The 22742-nt window shown below is 43.3% G+C and overlaps 1 pseudogene; it reads right to left on the reverse strand.

Moving 5' to 3' along the window:
* Positions 1-1432: 1432 nt before the first annotated feature.
* On the reverse strand, positions 1433-22738 carry LOC116685425 (nuclear pore complex protein Nup133-like; annotated as a pseudogene).
* Between the last annotated feature and the right edge of the window lie 4 nt (positions 22739-22742).

The raw sequence follows: 22742 nt of genomic DNA on the forward strand, positions 1-22742 counted from the left end.
TCCAAATACTAGCAAGTCCAAGTCTGGAGTCCAAATACTAGAAAGTCCAAGTCTGGAGTCCAAATACCAGTGAGTCCTAGACAAGCAAAAGTCCAAATACTAGCGAGTCCAAATCTGGAGTCCAAATACTAGCGAGTCCAAGTCTGGAGTCCAAATACCAGTGAGTCCGAGACAAGCCAGAATCCAAAAACCACTGAGTCCAAGTCTGGAGTCCGAGACCGGACTCGAGTACTACAGCCCCGGAACAGTGAATTTATTACTTTTACTTCACAAAGAAAAAAAAGACTCAAACCGTTTAATCCAATACCAAACTACTAGGGGTGGGAATCACCAGAGGCACCACGATACGATATTATCACGATACTTGGGTCACGATACGATATTATTGCGATTTTAAACATATTGCGATATTCTGCGATATATTGTACTCTATTACTTTTTCCAACTTCATTATTTTGTCCCCAAAGGAAAATATCGTCAACATCTGTTCATCTCACATGGATTTTATTGCTGTAAAATGTGACTGTCAAGCTGACTAACAACAAACACTTTCATGAATGTGTTATAAATGTTATACAACTGGCAAACTGAACTGTTTGCATTCAATTAAGGTGGATGCATCACAAGTCAATGCAACACGTTCTGCTGTTTTTAAACTTTCCTGAACTTTGAGTTTAACTTCTCTGTAGACCTTGGGTACGGCTGCATCCGTGAAAAAGCGGCGCGACAGAGTTACGTACCTTGGTTCCAATGTTTTGTTGACAAAATCCCTCATTTTCCACAACGTTGTATGGACGCAGGTCTTTGCACATGAAGCAGGCGATGGTTTGAGTTATTTTCTTCGCTCGTTCTGAATTTGGAGGTAGCTTTGTCAAGCTAAGTGTGTCCAGTGTGGTTGGTTTTTTCGGCGGAGCTGGTTAGCATTGGCTTTACGTCCTCGGCTAACGCTAACTCTGGATGGTGGCGTGTAAGATGAGCCCTCATGTTGGTGGTGTCCCTGAGTATTTTATTTGCATACGACACTCCTTGCAATCGCATGTCTCATATCCATCTCAGTTGTCCCCTCCTTGTTAAAAAATCCGAAAAGTCCAAAACTTGATTTAAATGCAGACGGTGCATTTCTGATTTCTCTCTCTAACGCTGACATGTTTATTTTATCTACATCTCCTGCACGCTGACAGTCACCCCGCTGACCTCACCAGAAACAAACAGCGCCATCTGGTGGACTGAAGAAGCAACTGATTTGATTATTCTACTACCAAAAAGTTAAATTCTCATGTGCAGTTTAAATAATAAAAAATCGATACTTGGCGTTTGTGTACGATACAGTATCGCCACGGGAAATATCGCGATACTATGCTGTATCGATTTTTCCCCCACACCCTACAAACTACCTTAATAGTGGAAAACTAATCCGTTGATCTTTGCAGCTCTAATTAAAATCGGCTTCCATCGTGAGACTCAGTTTTCGGTTATTCCTCCACTTACGCAGCGGGGCGAGCAGCTCGGAGCGGCGCTGGCTGTACTCCATCTCCAGGCTGTTGTAGCGCTCCTGCTGGGCCCCCGGGGGCCTCTGCTGCTGCAGGGAGGTCAGCTGGGCCACGTAGCCGCCCAGGTAGATGTCCAACAGCGCCACCAGCTGCTCGCAAAGGGCGCTGCGCAGCTCGGAGTCGGCGTGCGGGTACACGGAGCGCAGGATGACCTCGTGCTGGCGGGAGAGGACGCTGCGGACGCCTCCGACACCTCCTGACGCTGTGGGGGGGAAGAAGACGTTAAATAGCTCTTCTGCTCCAAATAAAAACACCTTTACACGTAACTTAACGGCCATTAGGACATTTAGAGCATGATCGTTTCATTTCTTTGAGTTTCAGCGGTTTAAAAAACAGCACGTGCTGGCATCTTATCAACAGGAAGCTCATTTTTTTTTTAGGACTGAACATGGTCATATTTTATGCAGACAGTGAAATCAAACAGCTTTTAATGTAATGTCCACACAGACCTTCTGGTATTAAAGCACGTAAAAATCAGAGCTAAACAAACAAACTGACACCAGAGTTTCTGCAGGTTTCACAAAGTCAATTAGGACTTTTTAAAGACCTTAATGGCCATTGTGAATGAAATGTAATTGTTTAATTGAAATTGTACTGGTTTTAATTGTTTAGTGCAACATCATTACGCCTAAATTCAGATTTTTTGTCTGTGGTACAATGTAAAAGAGACTTAACACGAAAGCTAATGGCTGCAATGTAAGTTGCACGTTGGTCTCCTTTCTTATTTTATGTGTTTTTTATTGTGGACTAGCGAAAGAAAGAACTACAACAGCACAGAATAAATAAATAAAAAGAGCATTAGAGGAGGAAGGGTTGCATGGACGTAGGAAAATTAAGACCGTTTAAAATCATGTTAGACTAGAACACAATACATCAGTGAATTTTAGACTTCTTAGAAGTAAACATTTTGAATGTTTTTCCCTTTTTAAAGACCCAGCGGAAACTCTGAGGCGGTTGATATTTGGAGAATAGAGAACTAGAGATGTACCTGTCCATGGGATGTACTCCGTTCCACAGCAGCGGATTCAGAAGCTCTGTACATGGGCCTTCGTCTCCCTGTACTGACTCGCAGCCTGAAGCATGTCCTACACACACACACACACACACACACACACACAACACACACAACACACAACACACACACACAGAGAGAGACACAGACACACACACACCACACACACACACACATAGAGACACAGACACAGACAGACAGAGACACACACACACAACACCACACACACACAGAGAGACATAGAAAACACACAACACAGAGACACAAACACACAACACAGAGACACAAGACATAGAGACACAGACACACACACAGAGACAGAAACACACACAACGCCACGACACGCGCGCACTCACGCACACACAGAGAGAAACACACCACACACACACACAGAGAAAACACACACAGAGACACAGACATAGAGACACAGACACACACAACACACACACACACAGACACAGACACACACACAGAGACACAGACACAGACACACACACAGAGACACACAGACACAGACACAGACATAGAGACACAGACACACACACAGAGACACACAGACACAGACACAGACATAGAGACACAGACACACACACAGAGAAACACACACATAGAGACACAGACAGACACACACACACACACACACACACACACACACAGAGACACACACACACAACACACACACACACACACACACACCACACACACACAAAACACACCTGTTTGGAAGGTACATTCAGGGACCTTGCATCTAGTATATGTTGAAGCACTTTACAAACCATTTCCTATTTCAGGCATTTCCAAAAACCATGCAGGTGATCCACATCAAAGGACCCAAACTTGCCAACATTTCTGACATCTGAACCGCTTAACTTTCACTTGTAATAAGGAAATCAATCAGATTGTTCCAGGAGCATTCATTCCCTCAGGGGTCTGTCAATTGATCTTTGATGAAAGTACATTTTAGGTTACCAGGTGTTTCCTTAAGTTGAAGATTTGTACCTTGATTTTCATTTATTGCGATGTCGATGGATTTTTTTCATCCACCAAAAAACAAAAGTTAAATAATACACCATAAAGCCTCTTCTCAGGGGGCTAGATGGTGTTAAATAACCTGATGGCCGTGGGGACAACGGATCTCTGGAACTTCTCTTATTAAGGGATGTTTTTTGGGATGATTAAAAAAGAGGAGACTTGAGCGCAATTTAAAAGCTGAGGCCGTAGGTCAGATGATAACCGGTTAGTTTCTGGTTACATTTTCACTCCTGGACTGTGAGCTGGAGAAGAAACATCTGAATTCTTTAGTCCAACAGAACTCAGTCTATACAGTAGAAGCTTGATATCGCAAGATGACATTTACTTTGTGAATATTTAGTTAACAAATGACCGTTTTTAGGGTTACTGGAATGAGTCACATATTTGCATCAGTTGAAGCTTAATAGTGTAATATGATACTTGATTTAACAAGGGACTATTTAACATGTTGCAGGCCTACCCGGCCTGTAATTCAGTTAACAGGCTGGCGGAGGGATATGACGAGATGAAGCGTGTTTTGTGACGAGTGTTCACCTTGATGACGACGTTGACGGCGAGGACGACCTCGGCCCACTGCACCGAGTCCACCGGCTCTCCTTCAGACTCCGCTCCTCCTCGTCAGCAGGCACTCGAACACGGAGGAGATCTGGGACACCTGCGAGGTCACGGGAAACAAAACACACCCTTAAACTCAGCGCCTCTACACGCCGCCTGGACCGTCCCCGTTGTTGGAGCTACATCCTGCTCCGGTCTCAGGGTTCAGTCTATTAGTCGTCAGAATCTCAGATATCGATGTATGAATCTTTTTTATTAGGACATCTTGAGACAAAGTTGGATCGAGCTCTTGCACCCCTGGTCTAATCCACTAAGGGGGTGGGGGGTGTCTCTAGACCACAGTGGTGTGATGTGTTCGTGAGCTTATTCGTTATCTTTCAGTTGGAATGTGACTGAAAGTTTATGACCCTCAGTTCAGGACTTGCAGAGCAAAAGATCAGTTAGGGTGTTAAAGAGGGACTGGAACCAGACTCAGGAAGCGTCCCTAACATCAATTCTACTTCCGACACACTGAGAACAAGCTGGATTATCATGGAATATACCAGAACATCTTATGTTATAGAACAGAGTACAGTGAGCCCTCGTTTATCACGGGGTACGTTCCAAGAAGAACCGTGATAGGTGAAATCCGTGAAGTAGTAGCAGCAGTAGTAACCTTTATTTTTTTTTTTTACAATTATGATACGATGAAATACTCCATAATACGTGAAACCAAAGAACAAAACCTTTCTACAGGCCCAAGCATTTGTTTAACAAATAAAGTACTGTATAAACGTTTGTTTTTTTAAATAACTACTGTACTGTAAATAATAATTTTAATCATCAAAACGAACTGAAGGCTTCAAAATGTCGGCGATCAGCACCGCCCCCCCCTCCACCGCGACCAGAGTCATTGGATTAGAACGGGAGAAAATGAAAAATGATTATTAAAAAAAATACAAAGTACAGCAGGAAACTGGTGACTCTCGTGTATTTCACCGCTCTTCTGACGGAGCCGCTGCATCCGGACCATAGACTGTATTAAGATTAACGGTCTATGTTTTTTTTTCGAGAGAAGAACATAGTTATCGGTAGTTGTGTCGCTCTTTTTTTCTTCTGGGCAAAAAGATTCTTATAAACCGACATGGCACCGTTGATTATGTTTGAGATGCAAATCCGAGAAGCAGCGAGACCGTGAAAGGTGAACCGCGATATAGCGAGGGTTCACTGTATTGCAAAACAACTTAACCCGTTTGCGCCGGATGCTTCGCGACGACACACTACCGCCGGTTACTGCGTTGCGCAACTCTGACCCTCCGCCGGCTGCAGCGTGGCGCAGCATGTTGTATTTGTCGGTCTTCTCATGACGCGTGCAGCAGAGAATGTCATTGGTTCAAATACACATGAGGTGGGTCTTGTTGGCCATGTGACCACCAAAATGCACCGTAGTTTGCTGAAAATCACGTCAATCAACCAGACGCACATGTGCGTTTGTTTATGAATGTTTGAGAGACGAGCGAGAAAACGTCTACGAGGCGATCAGAGGAGGAGTTAGACAGCGAGGGCGGGGACGTTGAGGTGGAAGATAGTGAGGAGTTTGGGAGGGAGGAGGTCTTCATCATAATCTACCACTTCCTCTGTCGGAGCCGTTTTCTCGCTCGTCTCTCAAACATTCATAAACAAACGCACATGTACGTCTGGTTGATTGACGTGATTTTCAGCAAACTACGGTACATTTTGGTGGTCACATGGCTTTAAATAGCCAACAAGACCCGCCTCATGTGGATTTGAAACACTAGGCTCGTTCGAGATGAACTGCGCCTCGCCTGTAAAGTGGACGAGAGCAGGCGGTAGCAGCGGGGGGCGGTGACAAAAAGCTGCGGTAAAGTCGGACAGTTTCCAGCCGATTCCAGCCGCCTTCAGGCTGGACAGGAAGTGATGAAAACACTGTGGTGCGATTCCGATTTAATCAAATATAATCAGACCCACATATCAGCTGGTACACAGTCTCCAGTTGTTTTAGTTATGACAGAGTAGCTGGCAAAGTGCTCTACATGCGACCTGTTGCTGATTTTAATGAACAACAGACTGGAGATGATCAGTGATCTGAACGGATTTAGTCTCTTTGACTTCTAAACTTAACTATCAGTCACACAACGTGTGTTCTGGACAGAATAAGTCTTTAAATCAGACAAATAGCAATTAAAATCGCTCCGATTCAAAAACAATAAAAAGTTTATATAAAACGTCATCATGTTGTAAACCAATCAGATTTTAAATCAGCTGAGAAGCCGGCGTTTCCCAGCATGCTCTGGGTCCGCCTGGCTCTTGCAGTCGGTGAAAAGCAACTGCGCCGCCTGCGTCTCAGAACTGCGTCCGCCTTGCTCTCGTGAGATTTCCGTTGCCCACGTGTGCATGACGTCAGAGCAAGTCGGGATCAAGTCGGACACAAATCTAACCGGCATGCAACGGGCGCCGATCGCCGGTGATCGATTCTGCGCAGACCTGGCTCATCTCGAACGAGCCTAATGACGGTGCGTTCTCTGCCGCACGCGTCATGAGAAGACCGACGAATACAACATGCTGCGCCACGCAGCAGCCGGCGGGAGGGTCAGAGTTGCGCAACGCAGTAACCGGCGGTAGATGTGTCGTCGCGAAGCATCCGGCGCAAACGGGTTAATGCAACAAACAACAATCTATATACTTATAACAACAAAATTAGGGCATGACCAACATGTCTTCACTTATGTTGAAATAATGCTTTTGCCTTTTAGCTTGAATGTATAATGCAAATCACACACAGTGTTTAAGCACATGTAACATTTTAAATCCCATCGCCCGTCCAACGGCGCGGGATTCGAACCGACCTCTCTGAAGAAGACGTCGGCGGCGGTCAGGCTGGGGGCCACGGCGGCGCCGCTTCTGCAGCGCCGTGGCGATGGCCCGGTTCACCAGCTCGCAGTGCTTGCCGTGGTGGTTCTTCAGCACCATGGCGGCTGGAGCTTCTCCGCGTGTTCGCACAGCAGCAGGCGGGTCGCCATGGGAGACGAGCGCACCGTCACCCGGCCGAGCCGGTCCAGCAGACCCACCTGACGGAGGAGCACGGAGACGGTTAACTCATGTTATAGGGAGTCTACTTTTGCAGGGTTTTGCCTAATAATAAGGCTTTAGTAGGGCGGGGGGACCAAGTCCAAAGAGGTTCGAGTCCAAAGAGGTTTGAGTCCAAGTCAAGACCGAGTCCAAAGAGGTCTGAGTCCAAGTCAAAACCGAGTCCAAAGAGGTTTGAGTCAGAGTCAAGACCGAGTCCAAAGAGGTTCGAGTCAGAGACAAGACCGAGTCCAAAGAGGTTTGAGTCTAAGTCAAGACAGAGTCCAAAAAGGTTTGAGTCCAAGTCAAGACCGAGTCCAAAAAGGTTTGAGTCCAAGTCAAGACCGAGTCCAAAGAGGTTTGAGTCTAAGTCAAGACCGAGTCCAAAAAGGTTTGAGTCAGAGTCAAGACCGAGTCCAGAGAGGTTTGAGTCTAAGACCGAGTCCAAAGAGGTTCGAGTCCAAGACAAGACCGAGTCCAAAGAGGTTTGAGTCCAAGACAAGACCAAGTCCAAAGAGGTTCGAGTCCAAGTCAAGACCAAGTCCAAAGAGGTTCGAGTCAGAGTCAAGACCGAGTCCAAAGAGGTTTGAGTCAGAGTCAAGACCGAGTCCAAAAAGGTTCGAGTCAGAGTCAAGACAGAGTCCAAAAAGGTTTGAGTCAGAGTCAAGACCGAGTCCAAGAGGTTCGAGTCAGAGTCAAGACAGAGTCCAAAAAGGTTAGAGTCCAAGTCAAGACCGAGTCCAGGACAGAATAAAGGTCTTATGCATGACAGTATCAAGACAATCATTTTGCGTTTCACTTTCCCTCCAATACTATTATCAACATAATGAAGACACCTGGACTCGGTCCAGACCAAAAGCCCTATCTGGCAAGACCAGTGGCCGAGACCGAGACAAGTCCGAGTCCAAATACTAGCGAGTCCGAGACAAGTCAGAGTCCACAGAAAAAAGGTCTTGAGTGCAAGACCGGACTTGAGTCCTACAGCCTTGATTAAGACTATTGTTTACAGTCCTGAGCACAGATTTAAAATCCGATTTTCTTTTTAAATATCTGGTGTTATTTAACAGATTTAAGGTGTTCCTGGTGTATTTCAGTTTGTGTATGTGCACCTGAAGCAGGAAGTCCATGAAGCAGCCGTGGGCCTTCATCTTGTCCTCCAGCTGGTGGAGGATGATGAGGGACGTGAGAGGAAAGCCACTGCCGCTTTCTGGAAGAACGGAACCAGAAAAAAATGGATGACAACATCAATCAAATACAGCAAATGTAACACAAAACACACAGTCTTCACTTCCTTAAACCCTCGTGTTGTCTTCACCTCCGGGACCCTCTCGTGTCCCTCGGGTCAAACTGACCCGGGACTTATTTGGGGTTTTAAAACCAATTCTGAAATAACATTTTACTTCATAATCTATTAACAAATAGTCTTTATCTCAATTTCCAACAGCTGAGATAACATCTATGTTTAGGGAATGCATCAGTCTCTACTAGAACACTATTAAACATGGAAGTGGGGTTAGTTTTTTATCATAAGGTTATAATTCATGTTAAAAATCCACTATGGAAACAACATAAGTGTCATATCCAGAATAATGTTCTGAGTCAGGAATCCATGTTTATCTCAGGAAATAAGGAAAGGACGTTGATAGAAGGTAGAAAACATGTAAATTGCACCATTTTTCAAGTGGAAGTGTTTTGAAATAGTGTTGAGTAAAAGTTGACATATTCCAGTCTGTGATTATCATCAACATCCATTCCTTTAATTTTAGTCTCAATAATTCCTAATTTCTGCTTTTCTAACTCAAAAATTAGGTATAATTCCTAAAAATTAGGTTTATTGACCATAAATTCCAAAATAATTGTAAAATGAAGTTAATAAGTTAGTGTTACGTGGTGTTAAAACCTCAAAAAAAGGGACAAAAACATAAGAAGAAGTTAAAAAGCCTCAATAAAAAGTGTTGATTTTCAATTTGACGGGAAGACAACACAAGCGTTAAAAATGGAAGTGGGGTTTGTTTTTTGTCAAGGTTATAATTCATGTTAAAAATCCACTATGGAAACAACATAAGTGTCATATCCAGAATAATGTTCTGAGTCAGGAATCCATGTTTATCACAGGAAATAAGGAAAGGACGCTGATAGAAGGTAGAAAACATGGAACTTGTTGCATTTTCTTCTTGTAAAAATGTGAAATGGGTCACTTTGACCCGAATACCGTGCAAAGGTTAAATTAATTGCTTTTTTTTTTTTATGCTCAGTGTCCCCACCGTCGGGGACGGACTCGCCCAGCGGGGTCGGAGGCCGGGTAATCGTCCACCAGGTCCAGGTTGATCCGGGTCACCAGGCCGTCCAGCTCGGCGCCCTCCTCCCCGTCGGCGTGGGGGGGAACAGCTCGTCCGTGACCGTCTGAGCGCCCCCAGATCGTTACTGCAGGACAGAAGAAGAGTTTCCATTTATTACGACTAAATCCTCCTGAATCCCAAATCCCTAAACACCCAGAGTCACTCTAAAAATTGATACCAACTCAAAAATCTTTGTAAAATGTCTGTTCAATATGAATGAACTCAGTAAAGGATTTTTTAGACGTAGACTTGTCTTTATTGATCCTTTTGGGATGACTCCCGCAAGGAAATTGAAAGTTCCAGCAGCAGTTTTAGCGAGAAAAGAAATTAAACAAATAGATAAAAAGACAGTATAAAGACAACAAAATAACAGTAATATATAATACAATATAAGAACATTCGTCAAATAAACAAAGAAAAGACCATAAATTGTTATTAAAGTGTCAGAGTTGAGTCCAGTGTTGAAGTGATAAAGTGACCAGGTGTGAATTTAAGTCCAGGTGTGCATGTATGTATGTATGTGTACTGTATGTATGTATGTATGTATGTGTACTGTATGTATGTATGTATGTATGTATGTATGTGTACTGTGTGTGTATGTATGTATGTATGTATGTATGTATGTGTACTGTGTGTGTATGTATGTATGTGTACTGTGTGTGTATGTATGTATGTATGTATGTGTACTGTGTGTGTATGTATGTATGTATGTGTACTGTGTGTGTATGCATGTATGTATGTGTACTGTGTGTGTATGTATGTATGTCTGTATAAGTACTGTGTGTGTATGTATGTATGTATGTGTACTGTATGTATGTATGTATGTATGTATGTGTACTGTGTGTGTATGTATGTATGTATGTATGTATGTGTACTGTGTGTGTATGTATGTATGTATGTATGTATGTGTACTGTGTGTGTATGTATGTATGTATGTATGTGTACTGTGTGTGTATGTATGTATGTATGTGTACTGTGTGTGTATGCATGTATGTATGTGTACTGTGTGTGTATGTATGTATGTCTGTATAAGTACTGTATGTATGTATGTATGTATGTATGTATAAGTACTGTATGTATGTATGTATGTATGTATGTATGTATGTATGTATGTATGTATGTATGTATGTATGTGTACTGTGTGTGTGTGTATGTATGTATGTGTACTGTGTGTGTGTATGTATGTATGTATGTATGTATGTGTACTGTATGTCTGTATAAGTACTGTATGTATGTATGTATGTATGTGTACTGTATGTATGTATGTGTACTGTATGTATGTATGTATGTGTACTGTATGTCTGTATAAGTACTGTATGTATGTATGTATGTATGTGTACTGTATGTATGTATGTGTACTGTATGTATGTATGTATGTGTACTGTACTGTATGTATGTATGTGTGTACTGTGTATGTATGTATGTATGTATGTATGTATGTATGTATGTATGTCTGTATAAGTACTGTATGTATGTATGTATCCTGTACGTATGTATGTATGTCTGTATAAGTACTGTATGTATGTATGTATGTGTACTGTATGTATGTATGTGTACTGTATGTATGTACTGTGTGTGTATGTATGTATGTCTGTATAAGTACTGTATGTATGTATGTATGTATGTATGTATGTCTGTATAAGTACTGTATGTATGTATGTATGTATGTATGTATAAGTACTGTATGTATGTACTGTGTGTGTGTATGTATGTATGTCTGTATAAGTACTGTATGTATGTATGTATGTGTACTGTATGTATGTATGTATGTATGTGTACTGTGTGTATGTATGTATGTATGTATGTATGTATGTATGTATTGTCCTCTCTGCCCTATTTCCTCCTCCCCCCTAGTGAGGACTTGTAGAGTCTGATGGGATGAGGGACAAAGGAGTCCTCGAGTCTGTCGGTGTAAAAAAAAGAGCCAAATTACTCGAATCAGCTCGACGCGGAGAAAACAAACAAACTCTTATTTGTGAAGATTTAAATGCGCATATTTGAGCGTTTTTTCTCAATAAATAAAATTTGGTTATAATTGCGATAACTTGATTAAACCTGATCATCCCCAAATGTATTAACGGAAAAGGTGAGGTCGTCCGATATTCTGGCTCTAGACTTTTAATCACCAACATACATCCACAACAACAGGTGGCGCCAAGTATCAGGAACATGAATGTGTCTCTAAATCAGACTAATGCTGCACTATATGAGTTAAATATCTGGTATAACGCTGAATAACGTTGTTGAATATTGCCATAATGATATTATTTGCATTACATAAACCAACATAAACCGATATTAAACTATTCCAGCAACAACAAAAAAAAAATCATTTCCAACATTTTTAATTAGACAAATTGAACATTGAATTGAATATGAAAAGGCACCACTAACAAAACTGCTGATATTTTCTTTCAACTAACACAAAAAAATCTCTGAGTGTAGAGCTGGGCAATATATCGATATTATTTCGATATAGTGGTATGAGACTAGATATCGTCTTAGATTTCGGATATTGTATGTGACATAAGTGTCGTATTTTTTCTGGTTTTAAAGGCTGCGTTACGGTAAAGTGACGTCATTCCTGATCTTACCAACTTAGTCATTATATCCACATTACTGATGATTATTTACCTAATATTTTGTGGCCCCAAAGGTATTTAGACCAGTTTTGATGCTTACTTCAAGTGGATTTATTTATTCAATTTATAATTATATTGTTTATTGATCAGTAAAGTGGGGAAAATTGCAATTTTACGCTCTATTAGTAATCACTACACACAGGCTTGAAATACACACACATGCTCAGGACCAATACATGCACTAGATGTCAGAGTGGGGGGGGGGGGGGCCCTGCCAGCTGGACAGCGCCTTGAGCAGATGGGGGGTAAAGTGCCTTGCTCAAGAGCACGAGGGGACTTGAACCAGCAACCTGCACAATCATGCACAAATGGAGAGATGTCAGAGTTGGGGGGGCTGCCAGTGCTGGACTAGCGCCCTGAGCAGTTGGTGGGGTGGGGGGGGGGGAGGTAAAGTGCCTTGCTCAAGGGCACCTGGCAGTGCCCAGGAGGGGAAGTGGCCTCTCTCCAGCTACCGATCCAAACTCCGTACTTACAGGGACTTGAACCGATGACCGATTTTTGTCACTTTTTCAATGTAGTGGGTCCTTTTATTTTCATGTGTTTTTTCCTGAAGTTATTTGATGTTCTAGTGTTGACATTTTCAGCTTATTTTGAAGGTCCATTTTTGTGATGAAAAAACTGAACATGGGTCAAATTTGACCCGAGGACAACAAGAGGGTTAAAAAAAAACGGCAGCAGCCAATGAAAAGCATGCTGGGGTCCCCAAAACCGGCTGCACCCGTGAGACGGGTGGGGGGTCCTATCATCAGGGTCGTCTTATATGCGGTATTGTGTGAAACCAGCAGCCCACTCTGTCCCATTTCCCAAACAATCAATATAAGAATTTGCATATATATGAAGATTTGGGATTGTTACCGTACCGACAGAAGTGCAGGAAAGCCGCCTTCAGCAGCTTGGTTTTGTCCTCCTGAGCTACCGGCAGATCTGGTGGGAGTCTCCATGGCTGAAACCTTCAAAACACAAGAATCTACATTAGAAATGCATTTTATATTCAGAACCAATCACGTGCTTCTTTAAGTTTCCTGTTGTCCGTACTGGAGTTCCAATTTGTGACTTTACAGTAATAATAAAGACAAGTATTGAGTGATTGTATTTTAAATGAGCACAAGTAAAGTAGAGCTGACATAACAGCTGTTATATTCAAACGGTTATTTTAAGTTTTGAGGGTCTTTTACATGCTGTCTCAGCTAGCGGTAGCCGAATTAGCTGTTAGCTAAGCTAACGTTAGCTTTCCGGTGGAGACAAACAGACTTTCTCTAAACCTCATGTTGTCCTCATGTTGTCTCGGGTCAAATTGACCCGTTTTCCTATATTACTGTTCCTAATAATTCCAAAATAACATGATTGATTCCAATGCTCTTTGCCGAGTACACATCTCTACTTTCATTAATTTTGGAAGTGTTGTTGAAATAGTATTGAGTAAAAGTTGACATATTCCAGTCTGTGATTATCATCAACATCCATTCCTTAATTTAGTCTCAATAATTCCTAATTTCTGCTTTTCTAACTCAAACATTAGGGTTAATTTCCTAAAATTGAGGTTTGTTAACGATAAATTCCAAAAATAACTGTAAAACTAAAGTTAATAAGTTAGTGTTACGTAGTGTTAAACCTAAAAAAAAAGTGACAAACACTGAAAAATGTGTTGGAAAAAGGGACAAAAAAAAAAAACGTAAGAAAAGATTTGAAACATTGATTAAAAAGCGTCAACAAAAAGAGGACTTCAATTTTGACGGGAAGACAACAGGGGGTTAACCGTCTACGGGAACAGACGGTGCAGTGTCGTAAATCCACGTTCATCATGATATCATCTGCACGTGCGCAGGACGGATCGTGTACCGACAGCTTTCATACACAGTAGTGAAAACGAGCGTTATGTGTAAAAGAAAAAGCATCAAAACATTGAAAAAAGGCCTAAAATACATAGATTTTCTTTTATAAAAAGAGACAAAGACGCCATAAAAAGTGTTGGTTTCGGTTTTGACCTGGGAGGATGAAGCATGGTCGAATGGAAGACAACACAAGGGTTAAAACCCAAAAAACATGAGCACCGAACAGCCGGGACTTTGTGGAACAGCCGACGGTTTCCTGCAACAACAAAGCAGTCGCTCCGTCTCTTTCCTTCTCTTTCTCTCCCAGAAATGAAGCTGCCTTCAAGTGCGGTCGGAAATGTCTAAACCTATAAAAAGGAGCTGATGAAAAAAAATTACTGTGAAATACAAAGTCTACTTGTGCTACATTGGGGGTTAAAATACACAACAGGACAACACAACTCTGATTGTTTGTTGGTTTTGGGCGGTGCATGCTAGAAACTCTGCAGGGGCCGAAACTTTTGCAGACGCCATTGTTTGTTTTCTGTATTTTGAAAGTGTAAATGATGGAAGTAAAATCTAACTTTTTGTGACATATATACGAATGTCTAATCTGTCATTTGATGCCTTTTGGAGATTTTTTCATCTTTTCTTGGCTTATTTATGCACATTAATAATAAACGTTTACCTGGGGTGCCCAAACTTTCGAACCCCACTGTAAATCAATATTGTTCTTCTTCGTTGGTGTTTACCCTCACAGCCAGTTTGAGTTTTACCTCCGGAGCCAGCGAGGAGCACAGCGAGTCCTCCATGGTCTCCGGCAGGATGGAGGCGCTCTCCCGGGCCACCACCGCCACCAGGCCGCTGTTCAGGGAGAAGAACACCGGCAGGTCGGCGCAGCAGCCTCCTCCGCGTACACCGTCACCTGGAGACGGACAGACGGGTGGAGACGGAAACCCGTTCAGAGACACTGACTGTTTGTTCATCCCGTGGCTTGCATTTATCATGGCTTTCTGTCATGGGTGCATGTGATTTTACACGTTTTCTTTCCAATTATTTTAACATTTTAAACACTGGAGCGTTGTCAAGAGAGTGAAATACTCTTGATGAAGCGACTACGACGTTCAGTAAATGGAGAGGATGGAGCAAGAGCAGAGTGCGTGATGGTGCTTTTTTTCAAGTCTGTGACATACATGGAAGAATTGTTGGATGTGCAAAATTGTACAAAAAAAAAAAAAAGGTACAAAGTAAAGTATGAAACTATGATTTCAGGCTCTAAAATCATGGTAGCAGCTGTCGCCATGGTCCCACTACACATTGTGTTGTGCCCTGCTACACCTGCTACGTCCTGCTACGCTCTGCCGTGCCCTGCTACGTCCTGCTATGCTCTGCTACGTCCTGCTACGCTCTGCCGTGCCCTGCTACGTCCTGCTATGCTCTGCTACGTCCTGCTACGCTCTGCCGTGCCCTGCTACGTCCTGCTATGCTCTGCCGTGCCCTGCTACGTCCTGCTATGCTCTGCTACGTCCTGCTACGCTCTGACGTCCCCTGCTACGTCCTGCTACGCTCTGCCGTGCCCTGCTACGTCCTGCTATGCTCTGCTACGTCCTGCTACGCTCTGCCATCCCCTGCTACGTCCTGCTACGCTCTGCCGTCCCCTGCTACGTCCTGCTATGCTCTGCTACATTCTGCTACATCCTGCTATGCTCTGCTACGTCCTGCTACGCTCTGCCGTGCCCTGCTACGTCCTGCTATGCTCTGCTACGTCCTGCTATGCTCTGCCGTGCCCTGCTACGTCCTGCTATGCTCTGCTACGTCCTGCTACGTCCTGCTATGCTCTGCTACGTCCTGCTACGCTCTGCCGTCCCCTGCTACGTCCTGCTATGCTCTGCTACGTCCTGCTATGCTCTGCCGTGCCCTGCTACGTCCTGCTATGCTCTGCTACGTCCTGCTACGTCCTGCTATGCTCTGCTACGTCCTGCTACGCTCTGCCGTGCCCTGCTACGTCCTGCTATGCTCTGCTACGTCCTGCTACGCTCTGCCGTCCCCTGCTACGTCCTGCTACGCTCTGCCGTCCCCTGCTACGTCCTGCTATGCTCTGCTACATCCTGCTATGCTCTGCTACGTCCTGCTACGCTCTGCCGTGCCCTGCTACGTCCTGCTATGCTCTGCTACGTCCTGCTACGCTCTGCTGTCCCCTGCTACGTCCTGCTACGCTCTGCCGTGCCCTGCTACGTCCTGCTATGCTCTGCTACGTCCTGCTACGCTCTGCCGTCCCCTGCTACGTCCTGCTACGCTCTGCCGTGCCCTGCTACGTCCTGCTATGCTCTGCTACGTCCTGCTACGCTCTGCCGTCCCCTGCTACGTCCTGCTACGCTCTGCTACGTCCTGCTACGCTCTGCCGTCCCTGCTACGCTCTGCCGTCCCCTGCTACGCTCTGCCGTCCCCTGCTACGTCCTGCTATGCTCTGCTACGTCCTGCTATGCTCTGCTACGTCCTGCTACGCTCTGCCGTGCCCTGCTACGTCCTGCTATGCTCTGCTACGTCCTGCTACGCTCTGCCGTGCCCTGCTACGTCCTGCTATGCTCTGCTACGTCCTGCTACGCTCTGCCGTCCCCTGCTACGTCCTGCTACGCTCTGCCGTGCCGTGCTACGTCCTGCTATGCTCTGCTACGTCCTGCTACGCTCTGCCGTCCCCTGCTACATCCTGCTACGCTCTGCTACGTCCTGCTACGCTCTGCCGTCCCCTGCTACGTCCTGCTATGCTCTGCTACATCCTGCTACGTCCTGCTATGCTCTGCTACATCCTGCTACGCTCTGCCGTGCCCTGCTACGTCCTGCTATGCTCTGCTACGTCCTGCTACGCTCTGCCGTCCCCTGCTACGTCCTGCTACGTCCTGCTACGCTCTGCTACGCTCTGCCGTGCCCTGCTACGTCCTGCTATGCTCTGCTACATCCTGCTACGTCCTGCTATGCCCTGCTACGTCCTGCTATGCTCTGCTACATCCTGCTACGTCCTGCTATGCTCTGCTACGTCCTGCTACGCTCTGCCGTGCCCTGCTACGTCCTGCTATGCTCTGCTACATCCTGCTACGTCCTGCTATGCTCTGCTACGTCCTGCTACGCTCTGCCGTCCCCTGCTACGTCCTGCTACGCTCTGCTACGCTCTGCTACGCTCTGCCGTGCCCTGCTACGTCCTGCTATGCTCTGCTACATCCTGCTACGTCCTGCTATGCCCTGCTACGTCCTGCTATGCTCTGCTACATCCTGCTACGTCCTGCTATGCTCTGCTACGTCCTGCTACGCTCTGCCGTGCCCTGCTACGTCCTGCTATGCTCTGCTACGTCCTGCTACGCTCTGCCGTGCCCTGCTACGTCCTGCTATGCTCTGCTACGTCCTGCTACGCTCTGCCGTCCCCTGCTACGCTCTGCTACGTCCTGCTATGCCTTGTAATGCCCACAGTGCCCTGCTATGACATGAACTACTACAAAGAACTAGTACAACTACTATTTTTTGTGACTGTTATTGCCTCTTCATTCTAACCCCAACGGTCGTCAGACACCACCTACCAAGAGCCTGGGTCTGGGCCTGGGTCTGGGCCTGGGTCTGGGCCTGGGTCTGTTCCAGGTTCTTCCTAAAAGGAGTTTTTCCTCTCCACTGACACCCTGTTGCTTGCTCTGGAGGAAACTACTAGACCTGTTGGGTCCTTGTAAATTATAGAGTGTGGTCTAGACCTACTCTATCTGTAAAGGGTCTCGAGATAACTCTTGTTATGAATTGATACTATAAATAAAATTGAAATTGAATGATTTCATCACTCTCCATTCTATGAAACAATAATAATTTGTTCATCTGAAGCCAAGGATGAAGCCGGAGAGCATTTAACTCTGGCGAGCCAAGTGGATTTCCTCACCCGGTGAGTTGAAGCTGATTTTCTCGTCCGGCGGCGCCCCCCTGCTGGTCCCGTGGAGCAGGGCGACACCGTCTCCTCGTTGTACAGGAAGGCGGAGGAGCCGGGGGAGCGTGGCAACACCAGCCGTGTGGCCTGCAGCGCCTCCACACTCTGAAACAACAAAAACAAAAAAATAAAAGCTTAACCTCGTATAGTCTCTCGTGTCCCTCGGGTCAAATTGACTGTTGGCCTATTTGGGGTTTTAAAAACAATTCTGAAAAAAAATTCTAGTAAAATTTTCCTTCATGATCTATTAACAAATACTGTCTTTATCTCAATATCAAACACCTGAGATAACATCTATGTTTAGGGAATGCAATCAGTCAATGGCTTTTCCTTAAATGTTATTTTCAACATTTTCATGTGTACTTTCACTTTTTAACATACTTTACCATGACTTTTCATTTGTTTCGACTTACTATGACTTTTTCGTCACTTGTTTTCTATAAACTGTACTTTGCTTTTCGAAGTTAAATCGAAATTTGTAAAAGTGGAAATTGTTTGGTAGAAAGTCGTAAGTTGGCAAGTTGAAATAAAGTTACCAAAACACTCGGGACCATCTCCGATCCAAAGAAGAAACTTCATCTTCAAATTTTACTTCATGATCTATAACAAATATTGTCTTTATCTCAATTTCTAACAGCTGAGATAACATCTATGTTCAGGGAATGCATCAGTCTCTACTAGCACACTATTAAACATGGAGGTGGGGTTGTTTTTTATCATAAGGTTATAATCATGTTAAAAATCCACTATGGAAACAACATAAGTGTCATATCCAGAATAATGTTCTGAGTCAGGAACACATGTTATCACAGGAAATAAGGAAAGGACGCTGATAGAAGGTAGAAAAAAATGTAACTTGTTAATTCATTTTTTCCTTTTGTAAAAATTTGAATAGATCAATTTGACCGAAATACCATCCAAGGGTTAAGGAAATAGTAAACCCAATGACATCCTCAGAAGGAACTTTTAAATCTCTGCAAGTTGATCTTTATCCCTTTTTCTCAGATATTCAAACCAGCCGCTGCTTGAAGGTCATGAAGTAAACATAAAATGTGCTAATAAGACACGTGAAACAATCAATTTAATTTAAAAAAAAAACCTTAAAAATGGTCAGTAGTCACAAAAAAATGATGTTTTCCACACTTAACATTTAGTAGTATCAAGCCACGGTTTTGGTTAAGAGCTGCAAAGATTAATTAATTCATTAATAACTCGTCAGCTACAATCATCATGTATTTACTTGTATTTAGAGCAAAGGCAGACATCTAAGAGGCGGATATCTTAAAAAAAAAAAAAACTAACCCACAAAAACTAAATACCTGGATAAATATCGGTAAAAAACATCGGTAGAAAAAATGTCTTTTCGTAACTAGGCTGAACTTAAAGACAAAAAAAAAAACAGGACCTGACTGGAGGACCACGATAAAAAAGCCTTCGCACGACGGCTGGATGATTAGTCAAAAATGATGACATCGAGACTCTGAAGCTATTATCGACGTATTTTCCCGTATTTTGCAGCACTATATGACCTAAGATCACGATGAATTCATTGTGATTTTACGTCATATAGTGCAGCCGCACTTCTTCTTTGAGTTTCTATCCTCAGTGATGTTAAACTAGAGCTGGGCTATACATCGATATTATATCAATATCGTGATATGAGACTAGATGTCGTGTTAGATTTTGGATATCGTCATGTGACATAAGTGTTTTCTTTATCTGGTTTTACAGGCGCATTACAGTAAAGTGAAGTCACTTAGTGAACTTACCAGACTGTTCTAGTTCTCTCCATTATTATTATACTACTCTACTGCTCTATTATTTCTTTACCCACTAGGTCATTAAATCCTTTCTGGAGAATATATCAACATTGTGCAAATAACAATTTGTCAAGCAGCAACAGTCAACCATACAACATCGACATCGATGTATGTGGTCAAGAATATCGTGATATTTGATTATTGCCCAGCCCTACGTCCTTCATTCATCATTTTTTGCCCTTTAAGACAACAAAGGAGCTTTATTTTCTTAATTCCTGGGAAAACTTCCTGCAGACCATTCCCAGAAAAATCCAGATTATATATTTCTTTCTTGTGCCTTATTCTGAAAGTCATTTTCCCAACTCAGTTTTCAAAGGCAGACACATGTTGACATTGAGTTATTTGGTCAAGAATATCGTGATATTTAAATTTTCTCTATGTCGCCCAGCCCTATGTTAAATGTCGGCCAAGGTAAATACTAATGTGCAGTGTTTTAAAATGTTTTAATCCAAATCTGCAGAATCCGGATCGGGCCTGACCTGGAACGGAGGGTTGTACTTGGTGACCTCCACGGTGAAGTGGTCTGAGATGGCGGCTCCCGTGTCCTGCAGCGTGACCAGGCAGAAGTAGGCCAGGCAGGGGGTGTCTGACGGGTGCCAGGCTGCAGCCAAAACCACCAGGCCGGCTCTGAAAACACACAGCACAGAATCTGGATCAGTTCGGCCTCAGAAAGACTCAGTATTACTTTGAAAAAGTACTTTATATCGGCACCCGGAAATCCTTTTAAGAAGGTAATGTCGGTAATTTAAAAAAAACTGGGATCAGTGTTGTAATGTAACAAAGTACAAATACTTTGTTTCTGTACTTCAGTAGAATTTTCACGTGTGTACTTTACTTCATTATTTATATTTCTTAATAATTTCACTTTTATTTTATTACATTTCATAAATTAAATGTATTCCCTCAGCATCTTCGTTACTCGTTACGTGCAAGAAAGTTTTTGTACGTGGGAATAAACAATAAAATAAAAATAAAATTTGTTTCTTTTTTTTTCCTTTGTTCACGCCAGACTTGAATTTGATTTTAAAGAAGCTGTGGTAACCCTGAATCTTATGTTTTACTAGAAGGAAGCCACATTCAAGTTCCCCCCCCCCCCCCCCCCCCATTCCACACAGTTGCTAGTAACCAAGGAGGACACGGAGGATTATAAAAACATGAGGGACTTCATAAGAGGTCATTATCTTCCCTTGAGTTTCTGTGCGGGAAAGTCGCCAGACAACAATCTTCTACTAAGGGGGAACTCTTTAGTACACAAGTACACGACAAGTACAGACAAGTACACGACGAGTACACGACGAGTACACGACGAGTACACGACGAGTACACGACGAGTACACAACAAGTATACAACAAGTACAAAACTTGCTCACACAGACCATTTCTTTCTGGTTACAAAGATCCTCCCTTCAGTGACAGATTATATCTGATTATAATTTTAATTCTAAATCTCAAGTTTCCATGTGTCTCTTTGCATGAGGAAAATAAGTTGCTTTGGATTTAAAATTCTGTTCTTAATTAAAAGAGGTAATACAGTTAGAGAGGATTAATATAATGTTCAGGTGGTAGATTTTTAAATTTTGAATCCACTGAAGCTTAAATACGGCAGAGGCCAATTAAGACCTTTTGATCTGAAGATGAAAAGCGAGCAGGAAGTCACTCATGTGCATGTGAACACACTCACTGGCTGAGCTTCATGTCCAGGTAGGTCACATTCGCTCCCTCCTTCAGCTCCTCGTAGTTGCTTTCTGATCCCTGGCGGGAGACAAAAGTAGAGAAATCGGTTTTTGTATGAGCATGAAAGACATTCACAGTGTTGAAACTTGAATGTTATAAAGAGAATATGGATCAACATATCAGGATAGATGCTAGAAGTTAACTGTGGATTTGATTTAAAGGTCCCATGACATGGCGCTCTTTGGATGCTTTCATATAGACCTTAGTGGTCCCTAATACTGTATCTGAAGTCTCTTTTATATAGACCTTAGTGGTCCCTAATACTGTATCTGAAGTCTCTTATATAGACCTTAGTGGTCCCCTAATACTGTATCTGAAGTCTCTTTTATATAGACCTTAGTGGTCCCTAATACTGTATCTGAAGTCTCTTTTATATAGACCTTAGTGGTCCCTAATACTGTATCTGAAGTCTCTTTTATAAAGACCTTAGTGGTCCCTAATACGTATCTGAAGTCTCTTTATTTAGACCTTAGTGGTCCCCTAATACTGTATCTGAAGTCTCTTTATAAAGACCTTAGTGGTCCCCTAATACTGTATCTGAAGTCTCTTTTATATAGACCTTAGTGGTCCCCTAATATGTATCTGAAGTCTCTTTTTTATATAGACCTTAGTGGTCCCTAATACTGTTTCTGAAGTCTCTTTATAAAGACCTTAGTGGTCCCCTAATACTGTATCTGAAGTCTCTTTATTTAGACCTTAGTGGTCCCCTAAATGTATCTGAAGTCTCTTTTATAAAGACCTTAGTGGTCCCCTAATACTGTATCTGAAGTCTCTTTTATATAGACCTTAGTGGTCCTAATACTGTATCTGAAGTCTCTTTTATATAGACCTTAGTGGTCCCTAATACTGTATCTGAAGTCTCTTTTATATAGACCTTAGTGTCCCTAATACTGTATTCTGAAGTCTCTTTGTCCCTTATGAGGTCATAAGGAGCATATTCCAGATCGGTCCATCTGAGCTTTCATTTACTCAAAAGGCAGAGCAGGATACCGGGGCTCGGTTTACACCTATCACCAGTTCTAGCTACTGGGGGGACCATAGGCAGGCTGGGGAACTCATATTAATGTTAAAAACCTCAAAGTGACACCGCCATGCCATGGGAACTTTAAGAGTGTTAGAGAGACGGGCTGGGACGGCGTACTGACCCAGATGGCGTCGCCGATGCTCCTCGTCAGAGCTCTCCGGGCGTCCAGCTGAGGATCTGCTGCTCCCAGCTGTCGTCC

The sequence above is a fragment of the Etheostoma spectabile genome, unplaced genomic scaffold, assembly GCF_008692095.1.
Source record: "Etheostoma spectabile isolate EspeVRDwgs_2016 unplaced genomic scaffold, UIUC_Espe_1.0 scaffold00569819, whole genome shotgun sequence".
NCBI classification, from domain to species: Eukaryota; Metazoa; Chordata; class Actinopteri; order Perciformes; family Percidae; genus Etheostoma; species Etheostoma spectabile.